Source organism: Bactrocera dorsalis, chromosome 1 (assembly GCF_023373825.1).
Source record: "Bactrocera dorsalis isolate Fly_Bdor chromosome 1, ASM2337382v1, whole genome shotgun sequence".
In the NCBI taxonomy this organism is placed as follows: Eukaryota; Metazoa; Arthropoda; class Insecta; order Diptera; family Tephritidae; genus Bactrocera; species Bactrocera dorsalis.
The window spans coordinates 30,639,208-30,661,410 of NC_064303.1; the positions used below are offsets into that span (position 1 = coordinate 30,639,208).

The 22,203-nt window shown below is 37.6% G+C and overlaps 1 protein-coding gene across 6 annotated transcripts in view; it reads left to right on the plus strand.

The window, feature by feature from the left end:
• LOC105233133 (GTPase-activating protein CdGAPr) overlaps positions 1-22,203 on the plus strand; it is a 188,304-nt gene that overhangs the window by 58,898 nt on the left and 107,203 nt on the right. For all 6 annotated transcript variants that reach the window (XM_049454666.1, XM_049454678.1, XM_049454688.1 and 3 more), the window contains one exon: positions 4,712-4,754. The gene's annotated coding sequence lies outside the window, so the exon portion shown is untranslated. The remainder of the gene's footprint in view (positions 1-4,711; positions 4,755-22,203) is intronic.

Below are 22,203 nucleotides of genomic sequence, written 5' to 3' on the forward strand. Positions count from 1 at the left end.
TGCGTCGGATTTGGATCTGAGATTGTTGTTTCCATTAATGCTGGTTCCAAGATAGATCAAAATATCTATGACTACGAAGTAATGACTGTCAAGAGTGACGTAGGAGCCAAGTTGACTTACATATGTCGTAGAATATTGCAAGTTTTGCTACATAAATTCAAATAAGCAGCAGCGAATTCGTCTATATTTCCATCATTCTTAAGCATTTAATTATTTAAATGGTCAGCTCTGGATGTCAGTCAATCATAAAAACGTCTTAAATTTAAAATTTAGTTGTGGAAAGTAAATTTTCAACCTAAATAAATTTCTCAATTTTTCTGAACTCCAAATTTTAGGATGGTGTGTATGGAAATATATTTCCTTTGAATTACAGCATGGTCGGTTTGGTACCTTCTTTTGGGATGATACTTAGGTAAGGTTAGATGACCGATCCCCCAAAATGGCGCGGGCGTAGGTAGCTAAGTAAAGTCATTTGTGAAGCCAGATAAAAACTCTTGTTTTTGGTTATTAATTCTCGACATAGCACCCTAAACCAATCTCAAATCTGCTTAGGTACTTTATTTCTATTTTCGCTATTTCACCTGGATGTCTAAAAGTGCGAAATCCGAGGTTTTTTTGCCGTGTTCGGGAAAAAAGTTTGGAGATGGCTCTTTTTCAGTAGCTTATACAACTAGAATCCGGTAAAAATTTACCGTATAAATTCCTTTTGGTCAGTATCCAGTTAGAACTGCTACTCTATAATCTAGGTGGAGAAGGCTGTTGCGATCGCATAATTGCGATAATAGCATTTGACACCAGCCGAGCTCGCTTGAGGTTCAACTGCAATAAGTCAGAAGATCTCCTACCCGTTTCCATTCAGCATGTAGTAAGAGAGAAGTATCTAAACTAGCATTAGCCTAGCAGTTTTCTGCAATTCCACCATGGCCAGGCCAGAGAATATTGCAGAATTCGCAAGAGAAAAGAAAAGTTTTCCAAAAATAAATAAAACTCCACCCAATGTGGCTTCAATAAACTGAAACTTACAAGCCCACTTAAATAAACAGTAGCCAAAAAACATTCGCAAATAATTTCATATGCAATGCAGACAATATGACTGACCGCCCACGCACACACAGATACCTACATATGTTTCATATAAATAGAAGTCTCATATTGCCCTCAATTGGGGCCAATCCCAATTTCATGCGCGAATTTTGCACTTGTAGCTCAGTAAGAGAAGCTGTAGTCATTGTGAAAAAGTAACAATAACAACAAGAATGTGAACAAATGTACTTATACTATATATCCAAAAATATCTATATAAATTTAAAGAAAAAAGTAATAATTAACAAAATATAAAAAAATATGACAAGACCATCATAAATCGGCTAAGCACTTTGAACAGGTCACAAATATGTTGAGGCGGCTAATATCGGTTTATGTTTAGTCTCCTGGTTCACCGAAGGTAAGTGTGCCGAGTTGTCTCAACTTCAATATTCCAAGAGCTGGACTGTCTGGATATTTCCACCTCACCTTCTTCTACACAACTTTGTCAATTAGCGTCTGACTGGATGCTCATTGAACAATTTCCTTTAAGAGAACTTTTAGGATTGTGGAATGGTGAACTGTGCCTAGGGCAAGCAGTTCAGTGGATCTATTACGTTCTTCTCTAGGCCTGAAGGATCTCGCAAAGTTTCCACTTCGATATGAGCGGGGTAAGCGTGCCCTCTTTTGCTAGCTCATCGGTTTGAAAGTTCCGCTATGACCAGGCTCCCAAATGAGTCTGATTAGGAAGTATAACCTCAATGCTAGTATTCTCTCTGGCAGAAGCTGTCTGAAGTGCAGCATGTCTATTGTTTACATTACAGAAGCCACTTGTGCCTAAAAAACACCCAAGTAATCCGCTTGTTTAAAGCTAAGTTTGACAGAACCTAATTGTAGAAGACTCCCTCTCTAAATTTTCCTACTAGCTTTGATCCATCTGTAAAAAAAAGCTAACTGCGCTGTTTCTCCAGCGTTTTCTCCCTGAACAAATATTTCTCGTCGGTATCTGTGCAGAGAAACAGCCGCTAAGCTTAGCTTATACAATGTACCCGGTAATATACATGGGTACAGGGAGTAGCATGGCATTAGGTGCTATTGTTGGTGTATAGTAGTCCCCAATGCTCTGCAGATGTCGATAAGAGCCGCTCATTTTGCATGTTCAAGCTTTTTAGCGAGTTTATCTTTTAAAACTTACTTCATCAGACGAATTCACCATAGATATTATTAGCTTGACTATGGTTTCAAGCATTTTGCCTTATGAATAGGTGTGAGCCCTCGAATAAAGGGAGAGAAACGTCTGGAATTTTATACTTTCTGAAAAGTAAAACCAATCTAGTTTTATCTCTTTGATGGCTAGGTCGCAAGAGCAACATCATTCCTCAAGTTCTGTAAGTGGTTCATTAACCAACAAGATCCGGATTAGTGGGCAAGCAACCTATCCCTGTTAACCCACTTTGCTTCGACCATTTTGTCGCGAAAAAAAGCGTATATACTCGTATTAGGTGCTGGGGGTTCGATTCGCTTTCAGACTTTTCAAAAGCTTTATTCTCCGCCTCCTGAATTTCTATAAAATCAAACACAAAATTCATCATAAAAATCATTTTTTTTATAAAAAAAAAACTTCAAATAAAAAATTTAAGAACTTACCAAATAAGTAAAATACGAACGAAAATTGGGTTGCCAGACTCTTCACGGATAAAAAAAAAACAATAATAGCAAAGTGATCCAAATCATATGCTTCATATGGAATATAACATGTGTATGAGTACATTTACATACCCACATCCACATATATTGTATTTTTATACTCAGTTTTTTGCCCACCATTTCCGTCAATTCGACGTTATTATTCATGCCCCATGAATATTACATGCCGCTCTCGACTCGCCCATCACTTCCCCGGTACCACAGTGCACTTTTCGTGTGCCAAATCATACACATTTTTTGCTCCACTTTACTCCACCCTCCGCACACACTTGGACGCTCCAATGATGCTCGATTTCCGCGGATGTTCGCAGTAAATGGCCATGGCCTGCAATATTGTGGGTATTCGCAATGCAATGCAACAACTGTAAATAGAATTTTAAGTACCCGTCAAGTGCCATATTTACACCCCTACAACTTTCGTTTTAATTCCCCCCTGCGGCAGCACCAACCACTGTATATGTGAGTAGATAACAGTTTGGCTGGTGATATCATTGTTAGCGTTTGAGTATCGGAAGCGTTTGTTTTACTGCCGAAAAGTGTTTTCGGTTGTCACTTCTCATTTTCACGCTTTACGCTTAGCTTCGCGTTATGATAACCGACTGTTGGGAGAGGGTCGGAAAAAGCGGACCGAACATTCTTTAAATATTTTCCGCTAGTATATAATGAGTTTTCATAAATAAGTTTACGCAAAGAATTCGATTTGAACCCGTGGTATTGTTTTAGGGTGAACGCAGCGAGCAGCTTTGTAGAAGCGGGGAGATTACATTACCGCAAGGAACTCTACTTTGATATATTCCTATATGTTTGTTGGTAGATATGCGTTTCCCCTCTTTTGTAAATGCAATTAATTCCACCCTTTTGACATTTGACTTGATTCAGCATTGATTGAGGTGAAACGCTCCCCCAGATGGTGACTTTGAAGATATAAATATCAATATAGTCATATACAACGTATGTATGTATGCCAAGCAGATGTTTCATGTGGTGTTCAACCATGTAAATAAGTATATCACTTCCATTTGGGGAAACTCACTATGTGAACTTAGAGATCATTTAAACATATCAATAAATAGAGCCTTTTTTCCGAAATTTGTATTTTCAAGATTTCGATAACAAAATTATCTGAGTCGAACCTTATTTAAATTGGACTGCATCTACCCTCCTCTTCTTTCTCTCTCTGTCTGTCTCTCTCTCTAATACAAAATAAAATAAAACGGTTTTATTCGAGGTTAGAGCAAACTTTAAATTTTAATTAAAATTATGAGCTTTTCAGCAGCTTTTCAGATACTTAATACTTACTTAGTCTAATCATTTTACGTTAATATCCATGTTTATTCACATTCAATTAAGGGCAATTGTTATTGTTGTCGTAACGGGTATGGTAAGGAGTAAGTTTTCGTCGGCGTCATCTAACGGTATGCCCAGAAAATATGCTATTTCGACGAGGTCGGACCAAAGGGAGAAGGGTGTCAAATGAGTAGGGTTAGTAGGGCATGCAAAGAGGTGGCCAGTGTCATGTGGGGACGCATTACACGCCGGACATGTATTTGATATGTGAGAGTCTATTTTGAATAAGTAGGATCAGTTAAGTGCACTTCTTCGATAGAGCTGAAGAAGTATGAGCAATCTCATAAGAAGCAAAGTTTAGCGAGCATCGAGGAGGAACTGGACCTGAATATTGGAAAAACCACCTTTTCAGTCTGTTGAGATAGTAACCTTGTATAAGTAAAAATCAGGCACCAGCTTTTCTTTCAGCCATGGCTAAAATGATATCGCTGTTGTGTACTCGAATATACTTCCAAGCTCTCCCTGGAAGGACTTTACTATTTACTCTAAACAAAGTATATAAAGTTTGCCATGAGTCCTTCTACTTTTGAGATATCTAACTGTAATTTTGCACATGTCGTTTTCTCTCGAGAAACTTTCAGTATTTTACAATAATTTGGTAAGGAATAATAATCAAATATTTGGTTTTTTGCAGATTTTTATTAGAATCCATGGAAACCTTAATGGACATTATACAGGTATGTTAGAAAAGTAATCAGTGTGAATTTCGCAAGCTATTTATACTCACATTCGAGAGAATGTTTATAGTAAAGTGTGAACAAGAAAAGAAAGAAGAAAAATTAACAAGAACTCAAGCTCAAAATAAATATGAATCCGTACTTGTTTGCCTTAAACTCAAAGGCAAAACAGTTCAAGAGAAGTTAAGAGCTCGCTAATTTGTGGTAAAAGCAGCTTGATCCGAACAAAAATAAATTTCGCTTAAGGTCCACCGTTCGGCCACACAGAAATTTTTACTCTACCTTGATTGGATATGAACTATTATGATACTTTTAGTACTGGCTTTCGTACAAATTAGTTCTTTTCACAGAAATACTATGACAAGAATTCTAATTGTACATACATCAATAGTTAGTCGACTATAATGGCTATTACCTTCTTCAAAATAGTCAGAATGGTAAAGCCAGCTTTGCATCTTATCACGGATTTCTTCAAATTATTTTACTAAGCTCTTAAGCAAGTAAAGCGGCGGCTTTCAAATCTGTGGTATTAAAACCAATATTTGCTAAGCATTTAAAAATAAGGGTCAACAAAGGTCCAGTCGTTGCCAGCGTTCATAGATATATTAAGAGTACATATAGTAGTATAGCCTGGTTATTGCAGACTAGAGTGGTACATTCCCGAACATTTTCCCGGCTGTTGGTATCTACTCCTTCAATGAGCTGCATTGCAACAATAGAGGGACGCAGTTTCCCCAAATCCGATTTTAGGTTTCCTTAATGCGTGGTAAAATGACGCTTTTGCCCAAAGTGCATCGTTAGGCTTCTTTAGTGCGATATTAAGGAGGCCAGAATAAGAGGACACACAAGCAATAGGGTAAACAAAACGGATAATTGATCAGAAAAGATCTCTGTTTATATTACAGTACCTATGGAAATTTGGAATGAGATCTGGTATTTGTCCACCTTGTGAAGACTCGTTGCACGATACACATATATTTGATATGTAGGGGTCGATTCCGGATAAGTAGAAGTTTGAACTCCTACAGTATCCAGATCGAAGATGCGTAAGTACGCCATTCTCTGAGAGGGAGTCGATAAATATATTTATGGCTCCGCTGTGAATGGCGGTCCGTGCATGTCTGAAGTTAGTTTCGTCCGAATTCTGGTCGGCGTATTGTCTTATATCATCGAAATAGTTGAGAAAAGACTTCCTGATGCTCCTAGGAAGCAGTTGCGCTTCAAGCAGGTGACTCCAGGGATGATTTCTGAAAACATCCCAGCAGAAACTGCTTGGAGAGGAGTTCATTATCCTTCACTGTGTAGATGTTCGATAGAGAACATCAAGAGGCATTCCGTAATAGCGTAGCGGATTGTAGTGTTCTGGCATGTCTGAAGTTTCCTCGTCTGCGTTTCACTGCATTCAGGCAACCATGTTGGTGCGACGTAGTTAAAAACCGGCCGGCCGATCTTCTTGTCATACCCCTCGCTTTTCTAACAAACCCATAAAGTATGGACCTCGTATTATTTCAATGTAGGCTACTATGCAAAAGATAATTAAAATTCCAAACACGTTGTTCTATTGCCTTTACTTCACTTGTTTCATTTTTCAAACCAAAATTTTGCACCAACAACAACTGTGTGGAATGCAAAATATAAGTTACACAAACAAAATTTATAAGGAATTTTGAATTAATTTGCTAAGTGCCTGAATGAATATTGTAAAATTTATGGTGTCGCCACCAAAACCACTATAAATATATATAATGAAACAACAGCAACAACAATGCTTATATGTGCATATACTTGTATATGTAAATAGCGGCGGCTCCAAGCTGGCGTGCGTGTGTAAAACTGATTGATTCATTGCAAAAATATCAGATATTGCATATTTATATGAATTAATATTTGTTGGTATTTACATACATACATATGTATATATTTGTGTCTGCTGATATGAATGAACGAGCGATTGCATGAATTGATCGCGCTGATGTGTTGCGGCTTACGGATCATTCGACGCGTGTTCGCTGATGCAATTTGTTCATAACAATTTATATAAAAAATGGTTGCACTGAGCTGATTCATGATAGATATGTGTTGTAATTGTAATATATACATATGTATACATATATATACATACTGAGTAAAGATTTGGACTCAAAATCGATTTCACTGCAAATTTTGCATGTAATTACATTTCCTGGGTGCTCGTCCCCAATTCACTACAGCGGCTGCGAAAGTGTGCGTGAAATTGCACATAGCTTTACTATTTATACAAGTGAGGTTATGTACAAGAATAGTACATTTAGCGCAGTTAGCTTTCAAATGTAGAGGCGGTTTAACTTGAGTTTACTACAAAATAAGAACAAGTTTTGCCTACGATCTAAATGATACAATAGCTTACGAGTGTTTATCGAAAACACTAACCAAATCCATACTACAATTATAAACCTTTCTTTTCTGTTCTGGGGAGAGATGTTTCGCCTTCTTATTTTAGCTCGCCTTCACACGGATGACCCAGAGGATACTGTGCCAAGGACCGGAATTTGTGACCTGCTTGAGCTATATATAAAAGTATCGTTTTTGGCCACTCACAAGTGCTAAGAGAACTTTGCAATTAGGGTGTGTAGTCGAGAGGGTCATGAATTCGTGGAAAAGTTGCCTCAAGTGACTCGGCCATCCTCTGTTAAACCTCTGTTAATGGCGAAAATAAATTAATGAAATACTGCATGACAATCGCCGTATTGGCTTCAGAGAGATAACAGAGGCTCTCAACATTTATTGTGGAGTTGATTTTGGTTAATGTTTTTAGAATGAAGCGTGTCAATGCTAGTCTCATACCAGAAACCTGAATCTTTTGCAAAAACCAAGTTAAATAGAGGTGGCAAAAGGGAGGCTAGAGAACATAGCTGAGACTGCTACTGGTGGCGTTTAACTGTCTAACAATCTAGCGAATGACGCACCAAAAATGAACTAAAAGAAAAAAAATGTCACAAAGTTTTACTTTGATAACCTAAAAATATCAGAAATACACTCAGGGGTCTCGACATTTCCTGCCGCGAGGCCACCGCTACTAGGAAAAAGCTTTCCACCATCTAATGAGACAGAAAAATATTCATGAATAATATTTTCCTTTCGAAAATAAATGTAACCGATGGAAAAAACATTTCGTCAACTCTACATGATCTCGGCAGTTCTGTTTGTTTTATTTTTTTGTTTACTCCAGACATAGCTTGAAAGATTTAGATACCACACGCTGAACTTAAAACCCTTTAAAGGCTTATTATCTTTATCTTGAGTATTGAAAAGACCAAGATCTTCTGACAGAATTATTGGACTCAATACTGTATAACAATTGTCTTGTCTAGAGTTAATCTTATACCAATACACCTTTACCGATCCCCTTTCAGTGAATGACGTTCTAGTTGTCACTAGTTGTCGCGAGGATCGACAGTAACCCTTGTGCAGCTTCGTTCTGGTTACTGTACCGAAGAGTCCCAGCATGACTCTAACCACCTCTTTGCATGCCCAGCTAAACCTATATATATGACACTCCTTTCCTTATGGTCCGACTACGTCGAATCAGCACGTTTCCTGGACTTACCGTTGGATGACCTCGATCACTACTAATCTCAGCCTTATCATCCTAACGGGGAGTAGATACCCGTTGCAACAACAACATGAAGACCAAAAAATAAGATAATCCCCATATTTTACTGTATTTCTTCTATATTGAAAAAATATAACCACTGGTCACTGACGTCAACGTCAAGCCAGGATTGACGATAAGGAAGTTTTTGCAATGTATTTGGTGGGATTGGTATGAAACTATCTACTATGATCTCTTTCCTAACGACAAACTCTTAATTCATACTTATACTGTCAACAATAGTACCTCTGTAAGAAGCAGAAGCGGTCAGTGTCGGACAATAGAGGATGTATCTGCATTTTTTGCTCCCGATAAAAGATTATATGGCATTTAGCCAACTCAAAACTTCCAACAGCCTTTGCCATCCATGAACTAGATATCTCGACAGCATATTCTAAGATTAGTTGTTTCTGGGCTTTGTAAAATTTGTTGTGTTCTCCCACTAAGCTTTCAATCAACGCTCGCTCAAACCCTGGTGACCCCACATTCCTTGTCTGTCACTCTATGCGCTTGCTGCTCCCTCTAAGCCAGTTACTTATTTGTGTCACAAAACCGTTAGCAACAAGTGTATCAAGTCCAAATGCATTGACACAAATCAGCGTCTAGCTAAATGGGTCACTGATTGGCACATGCGGCATATGTATGTTCGTTTGTCACTCCTCTATGCGCCTGCAACACACTCTCACATTACCACATTTAGTTAGATTATTGAGTTTGCGTTGCAATTCTGAGCGGTTGACCAAACAAGTTTTCGGCCATTGCGCCACTTTGCAATTAAATGCAAAGATATTTATTTATATTATACATACATAGACACATATGTATGTATATATATAAATGTATATGTGTGTATCCGCACAAAATAATTGAGTGGACATTGTCTTGGCATTAAACAGTGGCAGCACGAAAATGGGTTAACACTGAGCCATCAGTTGGTTAATAAATTTTTCCATGCCAACTATATTAGCTTGTCAACTATTGGCAACAAAAAATGTACATATGTATCTGTATACAATACACACATACATATATATATATATATGTCTTTTATATATCTAAGTGGCAAATACTTGCTGCTTTGGCTTTGGCTTTGTGGCAGCTTTGTGCTCCAATTTCCGCAAAACCGTAAAACGAAATGTCGCCTTTACAAACACGCTATTGAGTTGTCAATATGTTTTTGTTGCGATTTTTCCTCTTCTTCTTCTTCTTGTTAAATTTTTATACCCTGAATACCTAGAAGAAACCATCAGAGAACCCATAAAATATATATAAAATGATCAGCATGACGAGCAGAGTCGATTTAGTCATATCCGTCCGTCTGTATATACGCGAACTACTCCCTCAGTTTTTGAGATATCGTTATGAAATTTTGCACACAACCTTTTCTCTCCAAGAAGCTGATCATTTTTCGGAACCGCTAATATCGGACCACTATAGCATATAGCACCCATTAAATTAACGATCGGAGTAAAGTGCTTATATGGAAAAATGTTTGATTTGACGAGATATGCTCAAGAAATTTGGCTTGGGTTGTTGCCTAAGGCAATCATGTCCGAAGAAATCGTTCAGATCGGGCCACTATAACATGTAACTGCCATACAAACGGACCGATCCAAATCCAGTCCTTATATGGAAAATTTCTTTATTGGGCAGTATATTTTCACAAAATTTGGCATTATCCGAGACACTACTAAAAGCTGCGAAGAAATTATTCAGATCGGACAACTTAGACATACAGCTGCCATACAAACTGACTAATCAAAATGAACGTAAAGATTTTATATACCCTTTTATGCTATACAAAAATGCTGCTGTTATGGGTATTGACGTTTTTTTCTAGTTTTTCTTATTAAGCCAAGCAATTAAGTAGAGCATAAAACGCTTGCCAGCGGCTGACAGTTTAATTTTATCAAACGTCTTTTTTCACTTTCTTGGTTTTCTTTTGTTTTTGTGCTCAATTTTATTATAAGTTTAATTTTTATGTTGATTGCCACATTTATGTTTATAGCGTTACGTTTGGCGCGTTTTGCTTCAGTGTTGCTTTATTTCGCACAAAACAAAACAATGCAACGCTGCGTTTGGTGCTGTTGCGCACGCGCATAATGCCATAAATGTGCGCAGTCGCAGCTGCGCCAATTTGTAGACAGTCGACAGCGTGCCAATCAGCCATTGTGCAATAATAAAGTGATTACTTTGGATTATTCAACCGAATTGGCTTTGCATGATAATTACTTTTGTAGGCAGGTGTTAGAAGACAAGACAATTGATTTGAAAAAGAAGCTGATAAAAAATTTTTAAATTTCAATTTCGTATAGAATTTACCAAGGTTAGATAAATAACCTTTTCACGATTTCATTTCTGCGACAGTTTCTGCTGATTTCATAGCAATAAAGACGAAATTTCTTCACTGGCGAAAAGCGCCATCCAAAGCTTGATATAGTAGACTGTCATTTAAAGATGTTTGTTTAATACTCGTATACTGACCCATTCCGAGGTTTCCTATTTTTTTTTTTTTTTTTAAGAAAAATCACATAAACATCAAATTTAATGGGAAATGTTTATTATAATTCGTAAGAACATTCTTTGGCATTTATGTGTTGATGATTATCTCGTTCATATCTTGGCCGCGGCTACGTCTAAGATGGTCCATCCATTGAGTCGAGTATTTCGACTGGCACGCGTGATGTTTTGTTTCAAGGCCTGAATTGTAGCGGGATTGTCCGCATAGTTTTTAGACTTTACGTATTCCCACAGGAAAAAGTCTAATGGTGCGATATCACACGATTTTGGTAGCTCTTCGTCCCAAATACGGCAATTGTGCTTCTTTACATACGCATTGAGTGAGAAATGGTCATCATCGCTGAACAAAAATTGGTATGAAAACGTTGAACCTTCTGGAACTTTTAAAGAGCCCAAGATGTCGTTTGGAAAGATCCAGGTTCTTCGGTTCTTGCACAAGCTGTATTTTGTACGCTTTCAATTTAAGATCTTGACGAAATGTGCAAAGTCGTTCCATACGTCAGTCCGAGTTGATGCGGACAGCGCCGATTCGACTATCTACTGCTTTCGGCTATATTTTCTTCACTGTAATTCTGTAATAAAGTTGAACCATTTGTAAACATTGTTCAGGCGTAAGTTCTCCATGATGAAATTCCAAACAATACTGATCAAAAATAACTTGGCAGTTTGACATGATTCACGCGTGATCTGCCAAAAAAGGCTGTTGAAAAAAGTACATCTACTTGGATCACCCGTTATATCAGGCATCACTGAAATCAATAGTGGTTTCAGTAAATTATGCTGAAATTGTCAAAGCTGTAGGAAAAAAGGTAAGATGGAATCATCTAGACACTTTATTCGCTACTCTCCAACTTTTTCTTACCTGAGGTTGAACAATTTTGTAGACAAACCTTCGACAAATTTGGCGATATGGATTCGATTGAGTTGAGTTGGATTAATAAATTTCTGGTAAGCTCAAATGCTTATTTGATTTACAAGGCTATAGTGCTTTATGGATAGGAGTTTTGGGAATCACAAAGGACTAGGGTAAGTGGGATTTGCATTACATTTGTTTTGGTGATCACTCTCACCTCACATTTTGAATAACTGATCTTCGATTAATAGTCCTCCATGATGTCAAATTTATTTATAAAAGAAAATTCTTCATTTTATTAACCCTAATATTGTATATAAAATTGAAAACGTTGGCGACTAACGTCCTGGAATCCCTAGGGCTCCATAAAATCAACGATTTTATACACAGAAGACCAGGTAGAACGATACTTTGGTGGCATAAACTATTTTATCAGAGAGTTTGCTGTTGAGTTGGCAGTTTTTGATGAAATAAAACTCAAGAGTCTTACAATTGGTTAGATCTAGCTCCAGCGAGTGCTGTTTTATTTGAGATTAATAGAAATTTTAAAACGATGTGTTAAATATATATTTTAGGGAAGTCTCAAACATTACAGAGTTGATTTCAATAATATTTTTCAAGAGTACTGCCTGAGATTTCCGCTAAAGTTTCGATGAAGGCCTAATTGACGAAGCAAATCGAAACTCTTATGTAGGTGGGCTCCTCTCTTTCTTACATATTCGATTTTTGGCAAACGTGACTTGCTGGGAATTCATTAGTTGGGTAATAAAAAAATCGATATTTATTTTGAGTAGCAGCCTTCAAAAATGTAGCTGCTCAGTTCCGGCAGATCAGTAAGCTCCATCAGTTTTTCAACTTTAAGTGGTTACTCGGTGACTTCTGATGTTCAAATTTTCTGAATTTCTGTATATAGTTCTCCTTACAATAATTATTGTATCAGTTTTTTTTTTTATCTCAGTTTGTCATTTTTTGATTTTTTTCGACCCTAGATCATATCACGGACGACATCTTGTAGTCAAAATGTATTTTTTTTTTATGTTTCATCCCCGGGGAAACCGTAATCACTGCAGTAGTGGGAACCTTTTTCTTAGCGCCGTCGGAGATCACGTGATTATTTTCTTAAAAAATCAGAAATTGATGACGATATTCGCACTAGTCTGTCTTGAGTGGACTCTGCTTGCAGCATTACTAACGCGTTGGCAGTACGTGTTTGTCTATAGCTCAAATTCCTTTGCGATTGCTTGGAGCTGAACGCAGGAAATAATAAGTTTTCAGAATATATCATAACTCCGTTAGACGTTTTTACTCAAAAATCAGCTAATGAATTAAAAACAAATTTGTGTTAGTTTCTTTACGTGACTAAAAAAATGAAATATATACATAGCTAGATGGTGCTGGGGTCGAGGCATTTATAAACCCTCTGTATACAGTCCATTGCATTAATTTTGTGGTAGTTGGCCCTGCGTACTGGTTCTGAATTTCCTATTATGATCCGATTTTATATCTTTATATGAATTCGGTAGGTAATCGCAGTCGATGGTACAATGAACTGTAGGAGCTATACGACAATATTGAGGAAGACCTCCACTCCGTTGGAAAGATGAGGTGGAGAAAGACCTGACTGCACTTGGAATCTTCAATTGGCACCAAACAGCGAAAAGGAAAAACGACTGATGCGCTGTAGTAAACTCGGTTATAACTACGTAAGCGTTGTCCACGCCTTTAAAGAAGATGAAGGAAGTGCCGCTGTCTAGCCTTTATGAAGCGTTTTTATACTTTTGGAGAATATGTGTTTCTTATTTCTCTTTGTTTTTTATGATGTATTTGGGAAGTACGTGTTTTATGTTTATATTTAAGTGGTCTACAGGGCTCTGTCCACCAGCGGATCATTGTTTTAAAATAGTTTAAGAAATTAAAAATTTTGCTATTTAAGATACTATATATGTAAAAACAAATTAATTCAAAGTGATCCAACACTTTTACCAGCCCACAAACAAAATAATTCCCACTCAAGTGCATTCGATCATTTGTGGAAAGAAAGAGTTTCAAATTACGTGGCAAATGAGAGATAAATGCAAAAGATAAGAATGTAATTTACAAAGAAAGCCCAATAAAAACTGAACTGAAATGAAAATAAAAAAAAATTCGTTAACTTCAGTTGCACCGAAGCTATAATACCTTTCACAAAAAAACAAAAGAAAAAGTTCGGTCTGAAACACTTCCTTGAAAATTGTAGCTCTATAGTGGTCCGAACTATAATTTTTTTGGAGCTTATACCGTTGCTTTGGAAAATAATCTGTTCCAAATTTCGTGAAGATATTTAGTCAAATGGAAAAGTTTCCATATAAGGATATAATTTTGTGGTTCAGTTTGTATTGTAGCTAGATGCTATAGTGTTCCGATACCAGCAAAAACTGTGAGCCCAGGGCACCTATATGTATACAATGACATGGCGTAAATCAACTCAGCTCGTATATATATTTTATAGGGTTTCCAAACTTAATATGTTTAGGGTATAAAAACATCGGCGGAGAAGTCGTCGGAAAAAAGTGAAATAATTGATGGAATGTGAGCGCAATGAAGTCATTGAGTTAAGCTTTCAAGTATTGAGCCAGAGGCGACAATAGCCAACACTTTAACTACGGCTTTACATTAACAGCAAAACAAGCTAGATCACTAAGCCAGAAGCGCGAAGAAAGCAATAAAAATCCACTTATTTAATGTGCAGCGACTAATTAAATAAAATGAAAGTGCAGACAGACGGACGGACGACTGAAATGAGTAATAGCAGTAAATTGTAAAAACATAAATAGAAAATTTAGCAGAAATCATTGCGGCGGCGGCAACGGGGCTGCCGTGGCGCTTACACACATCAACTGAGTTGCCTCAGTAATTTCGCTTTTTTATTTACCATTGTTAATGTTGTTTGTGACTCAGTTATAACTATAATTGTGGAGTTTTCCTTTTTTATGCGCTTATTTACTTATTAATTTTCTAAATTATTTTAATTGAACGCCGCATGCAGACGAATATTGTAAGGCAAAGGGGTTTATTTCACTTCGGCATTTTTCAAATTGACTCAAATTGATAGCGACGATGACTGATTGAGGCATTGGATAGGGAAAAGTGAGTTGGCGGATGTAACGGGAGATTCAAGCAGAGGTATTTTTTTCATTAGCCTTCTTTTAACAGATCACGAGCGAGTTAAGTATTGTTTGGCATTTCATCGTGAAAAGTCTTACGTCTGAACAAAGCTTACAATTCGTTCAACTTTATTACGAGAATTCACGTTCTGTATAGAGTGTGTTTTGCGTGCTCAATTGGTCAATATAATCGGCCTACGGAGCGTACTATTTGCAACACCATCACCCATCTTTAGACCCAGCATTTATTATTGGATAATATTCAACCGAATAGACCACGTCCAACACGCAGTCAAGAATATACTTATAGCAGCCGTAGCTGAGTGAGTACACGAAGACGATGGAGAGTCGATTCGGCGCCGTTCGCAGCAACTCAGACTGATGTATGGAACAACTTGGCACAATTACATCGAATCATCGGTCCATATCTATACAAAAATGTTGGTGGTAAGAACGTAACCGTCAACGGCGACCGTTATCGTGTCAAGACAACCTATTATTTGTGTCTGAAATTGAAGCTCGTGATCTCTTATGTTGCCATATCGATAAAAATGATCAGAGTTGAAATTAAGAATCAATCTCACTGTTCTCATTGGGAAGAATGTGCTTGTTTAGAGAAAAATAACGGACCTATTGGTGCTATGATTGGGTATCTGAATATTGCCTTTATATAAATTTACGTCTTTGCAACTTAGTGATGCTAGAGGAAGCTGATTCACCAAATATCTGTGTTAATTTTTGGTGCTTGTTTTTTCCAAGATAAAAGCTCGTCGTAACCTCGAATACCGTGATATACTATATTTCAATGAGAGTCTACTGTCTTTTTTCCTCAAATAAAAAGTGACGGTCTATATGAAAAAAAGTTTTTTATTAGATATGTGAGTTATTATCAAGATCAGAGATCTTGACGATTCAGTCATGCACAACTTGTTTTCATAAGTGTACATAAGTATAATACATATTTTGTCAGTTTCATCTTTTCTACGAAGCTTATGTTGGGTGCTACCAAGCTTCAGATCCCATTACTATGGCTTAAGAAGGAGGCCGTTAGCTCTACAAACCCTACTCAAGCACAAATGTATTCCCTCACAAACGTACAGTGCCCGTTGACTCGATAAACAACATCGTACAGCAGCTGATGCCGAGTTAAAAGCGTCTTTTATCATTCATGAATTCAGCCGTAGCCACTGTGTCGAACTTACCGGAGTCTATGCATATACTTACATCATAGATATGTACATATATTAAGATTCAGAGAGGAGCAACTTAAAAATTCAATACTTGCCATCTGCAGCATAAACAAGTCATGATTTATGCCCTAAAAGAATACATTCTAGAAAAAAATTGTAGTTTCTGTACTCCACGTGTTTGCTTCGTAGATAACTGGCGTCGTTAGCTACCAGCTACGTACAGCCAGCTCTCAGGAGTCTGTGAAGCTTGTACGAATAGCACCTGCAAGTTTTTCTCTACTACAACAAGCACGTATTGTTTATATGAAATTGTTATTTTATGATATTTATATAACTTGATTACGTTAAATATTTATTGATGCTTTGATTGAAAAGGTAAAAATTATGCTAGTTCATGAAAGCTAAAAAAAAAATTATGAAAATATGAAAATGTAAAAAATAATTTTGTTATTGAATTTTAAATTTCTGGAAGAAAAACAGTCAAAAAAGGAAGTGTTGTGTTGTGTTGTTTTCACCTCGCCTTTTTCCATAAAGCTTCTACAGATGGCGTCTTGTAAGACTCCAAGCCTTAGAGCACGGAGACGCCTATTTGCATATTTAATGGCGATGAAACTGGACTGTACTACAAGGCGTTGTATGAGAATTCAAAGGGATTAAATTTTTTCAAAGTCCGCCATTTTGTTATTTACCCTTGAAATTTAACTTCAGTAGTTCCGACTAGAATGACATGTCTATAGATTAAGAATAATCAAGAATATTTTAGTCAACATCACCCGGGCCACCCAAGTGTTTTTTTTGAGGTTCTAACTTCGAGTGAAAATAATAACAGTAATAAAGTATTAAATTTTTTCAAATACTTTTTTTTATAATTTCAATATGTAAATAAAAACACTCTAAATATTCAAGATAATTAATTTTTATTTTCCTATAAAAAGCCACCCTCCAAAGAAGTCATGAAAATAGGCATAAGTTACCAGACTACTTAAAGGAAAACAGCTACCGCTGCCATATTATAATAATACATAGGATGATGTTCTAAATCCTGTAGAAACTTCTACCCATAATGTGAAAATGGATGAAATAGAAGGATAACCCCGCTCACTCCCCATATACTGTAATGATACTGTTAAAAACTATGATAATAAAAATCAATAACTAATAACACCAGAGAAATTAAATTTTACCTGCGAGAGGATATAAGAGGGCTTTATAGGAGCCCGAGCGAAAAAGCGAACGATGGGCGTGCGCCGCCCATTTTTGGTGAAACTCCATATCTCTGGACTTGACCAAACCGATTTTAACAAAATTTAACACATAGACAAATATCTCCCTTCCGCCTTTTTGTCTTTTGAATTTAGCGGCTATGTATAAAGCGCTACAGAGCTTGTATCTGGCAATACCATATGTACTACATCTTTGAAAGCTCTTGACATAACCTACAAAACGACGCTATGTATAATTAGTTTGGATATTGCGTTCAACAGTTATAGACGTGTAAAGATGGAGTTCACTAACACCGCTATTTTATAGTTTTACTTTGTTAAAGGCAAATCCGCTAGAGAAGCGTTAAATGAGATTAATGGTGTTTTGGGGGATGGTACTTTGTCCTTTCGAACTGCGGAGGAATGGTTTCGACGATTTAGAGCGTGTGAAAATGACACCATGGATAAGCCAGCGGGCGGAAGACCTGTGACGACGAATATCGATCAAATCATGGAAAACATCGAGTTATACCGGCATGTGGCATCTCGTGACATCGCCCAGAAGATGGGAATTAGTCACCAAACCATTTTAAACCATCCGCAGAAGGCTGGATATACAAAAAAAAACCTTGATGTTTGGGTGCCGCATGATTTGACGCAAAAAAAAACTTCTCAACGAACTCGACCCATTTTTGAAGTGAATAATATCACATACGACAATATCAAGCGGTCGCGTTTAAGGCCGGTGAATCGTCCCAAACAGTGGCCAAGCCGGGATTGACGGTCAGGAAGGTTTTGTTGTGTGTTTGGTGGGGTTGGAACGGAATCATCCACTACGAGCTGCTCTCATATGGCCAGACGCTTAATTCTACCATATACTGGGAATAACTGGACCGCTTGAAGCAGGCGATCGACCAGAAGCGTCCAGAATTGGCCAACAGGAAGAGTGTAGTGTTCCACCAGGACAACGCCAGACCACACACTTCGTTGATGACTCATCAGAAGCTACGGGAGCTTGGATGGGAGGTTTTATCGCATCCACCTTATACCCCGGACATAGCGCCAAGTGATTACCACCTGTTCCTGTCCATGGCGAACGCCCTTGTTGGTGTAAAGTTGAACTCAAAAGAGGCTTGTGAAAAATGGTTGTCCGAGTTCTTCGCGAATAAGGAGGGGGGCTTCTACGAGGGGGCATTATGTAGTTGCCGTCTAGATGAAAACAGATTATCGAACGAAACGGCGTATATTTGATCACTGTAACATTTTTTATAAAGCATTGAATAAAAAGCAGAAAGACGGAAGGGAGATATTTGACAACCTAATAGATCTGAGTCAAAATCTTGAAAAAGAATACAAGCAGATATGTTGCTTCACTAAGTTAAACTGAATAAATTCATATATTTTATTTCTTGTGTGCAATTTTTGGTTTACATGGAATTGATTGCGTATATGCATATATTTTGCATATGAACGAATACCACTTGTTTGCAATTACCGCCTGTATGTAAACATTTTGTTACATTATAACAATTGTATGTAACCGATATCTACTGCACAGACTTTAATGAAAATCACTAGGAAACGTAAGCGGAAAAAGTTTATGAAAAGACAAAAGAAGCGAAAAATATCGCGACAGGATGCCGTTGCATGTGCCACATGCTATTGTGGCACATACGAGGACCAACTACATAAGTGTGCCTGTGTAAACACCACGCCATAGGCCCCCAGGCACAGTGCGCAGCAGCCACCACTTGGACCCGCCATATGTGCAACCAAGCACTGTTTATTCCTTAAACGGTCGACTTTACACCAAGGAAAAATATGTCTGTGGCTCAGCGTGCAACAATAGCAACAACAATGATGATGAATGACCTGTTATTTATGCTGTGTTTTGTTGCGCTGTGCAACATTGTGTTGTGGTGTGTTCACCGGTTGTTATGCTCTTTGTTGGCACTGCTTGGTTACTGTGTTGTTCATGCAACAATAGGAAAAAATCACGTAAATATATTGAAACTTTGTTGGGAGCAATTTTCCTCTGCCCATGAAGAATCACGATTTTCACTTCTATCGCGACAGTGGTCCAGGCATAAAAGCTTCGTTTTTACTGTTTTAACTCATGTTTTCTGATTTTTTTTGCTGTTTTAACTGACGTGCCACATATGATGAATGGGTGGCTTAGTATTGTTGTTGGCTGGAAGGAGATTAAATAGGCTCACAGGAGAGTCAATAAAGTCAACTGCCTCAAACTTGCCGGGAAGATCAGTATTACCGGTTATAGGTAGGGAAAGTTTAGTTTGACTGTTATCCAGCCTTCCAGACGAAATGCTACTTTAAAGTTAGAAACCTATAAATCGTTCTCAACATCTTTCTCCTGTACGAGAAACAATTTACTATCATGTAAAACATGTTGAGCTTGCCGGACTCGTATTATTGTTTTGACTAAGTAGGGAAAACACGTCCGCTTCCACTGATTTTAGGGGAAACTACGCAGTGAAATTAAGGCTGTATTCAACTTCTTCTTTTTCGTTTGCAATCATCAATATTGTTTTAAAGAGTTTCAACGTGGTCTCAGGTCGGTTTCAGATAAGCCAACGACAGGTATCTTAAAACCGACTAACACGGTGGATATAGTGAGAAAAGTCCGGGAACTCGTGTTGTAAGTCCCGATTGGAGGTGTGCGAGAAAGCTGAGATATTTGTATTTTAAAAGAATGCGTGCAGGGTCATATTGCATGAAGTGTTAGACGAAACAATTTTTGGACGCGATTGGTGTCGGATTTGGCCATTCCGGACCAGAAGCGCAAAGGTGATATAGTTTCACAGCAGCGTTTCTCCATCCTTCCTTGGCCGTGGACGAAACATAGGTAGACTGATGTTCACCAGAGAATAGGGAAATATTAAAAATGCGGATTTCATCCGGCGAACATACTCCGAAGTAGATCAAATTGGCCGGAAAAGAGAAGGTAATCCTTCTATGAATTTTACAAGGTGGAATTAACATATTTTTACTTGAACTTGGAGTAAGTCACAATAGTGAAAGATCTCCACCAAGGAATCCACAAGGTAGGATCTATATATTTTGACTACTTGGAATAAGACACAATAGTCAAAGATCTGCACTAAGACGAATTATTGGGTCGAAGTGCTCTTCTACCATGACAACTTCTCACCTCTGCCGTCTCATCTAACATACTTCTAGATCTGGTCATGGCGACTTCTTTTTGTTTCCAATTTTGAAATCTCATAAAACAGGTAAATAAGTCTAATGAGAAGAAGCCTGTTTCTCAGACCTGCAGATCACGTATTAGACGGATTAAATAAGTTGGAGCAGGCTGAGTCAAGTGTATCGAGCTAAAATGAGATTAGATCGTCATTTTACCAAAAGTTTCGTTTGTTGCTTTTATGAACTAAGTATTTATAGAGTCACAGTCGTATATATACATAGGTCGTTCCCAATATTGATCGTTCGCATCGAATATGTCCTTTGCTTCAAGCGTATTTTCGAACTCTTTCACTAAAATTGATCGTTTCTTTTGATAAACGGCTCCATGATCAAGAATCATTTTTCAAACTCTTGAGTCCCGCAATTCTGTAGTTTAGCAACCATGTGCTGGAGCCTAGTGGTGGAGTTTCTCTATTAGTTGCAGGTTCGAGTTCGATACTTCCTGGAATGGGTTTAGTCCCGTCGATTTAGCCGTACTAGACTCTCGAATCTCAGAAAAATCTACAAATATTTGGATACATCTTAAAACGTGTGTATTTCTTCATTTGTAGAATTCAACAACCAAAATGTATATGTATTTCAAACTTTTTCTTCTCATTCCACAGCTCTTGCGCTGCAAAGTTCAGTGAACCTATTAACTTTTGCAAAAATTGCACAACTATTTTTTCCGTTACACCCACGCTCCGCCGCATAACGTCGCTGCATGCTTTCAAGTGACAGAAAAGTGCATTTGGCAACAAAGTGGTTGGCTGACATTTGCGCATTCCATCAAATTTGGCACGCACGCAATGCAATGCCATGCCGTGCTATGTTATGTTATGTGATGCTCGAAAGTTTGCGGCAAGCACACCCACAGAGGCACACAAACATGCAAATGAATAACTCTTGGGTGCAGACAAAGGTGAAACCGAGCATAAATTGAAGATGTTGCCAAGAAGATTTGCAAACGTATTTGCGCACCTGTTGTCGGCGGAGGCGTGCAAATATGTAATGAAAATTTTGGACGAAGTTGTGCAATTTAGTCTACATTTTAATGAAAAGTTTGAATATAAGTTTCAGTTGGGCTTAAGATGTGTATTTTCCACTTCAATTTGGCTAAATTCGCTGAGAGTAGTTCATGTAGAGATTAAGCCTTAATGGTAAGTCGCTCTTGGCAAACTTTGAACTTCACCGCATGGATAACTGTCTGAGTTCTGTTGTTGTGTAGGTTAGTCTTATAGTGGACTTTCCGGGTAAAGGAACATCAATTTTAAATGAGAGAACTTGTCCTTGTCCGATAATTATATTAACTTAAGATAATTAAAATTTTGTTATAGAATTCTTCATGAACCAGAACGTTCATCTCAAAATCATAATCATAGCTTTATACTGTCTACCTATGAAAGGTACTTTAAGCCTTCAATTTCGGAGCTGGAAAAGTAAAGTAATAAGCAAGGCACACTATTTTCCTATCACAGCTTTACTTCGATTAATTATTGTAGATATCGAAGACTTCGTAAACGCTTCTATTTGAACAGTACAATTCACGTATTATCTCAATTATTGAGGAATATTTTGGGTCTTTGTTTGGTTACATGTTGATTGCTTCACGAGCATCTCAACCCTCGCAAAGAAAATGTAAATATGTACATATGTATATGGTATTATTGTGGAAGATTCTTAAACAGAATGAAACGCGGTGCGGGAGT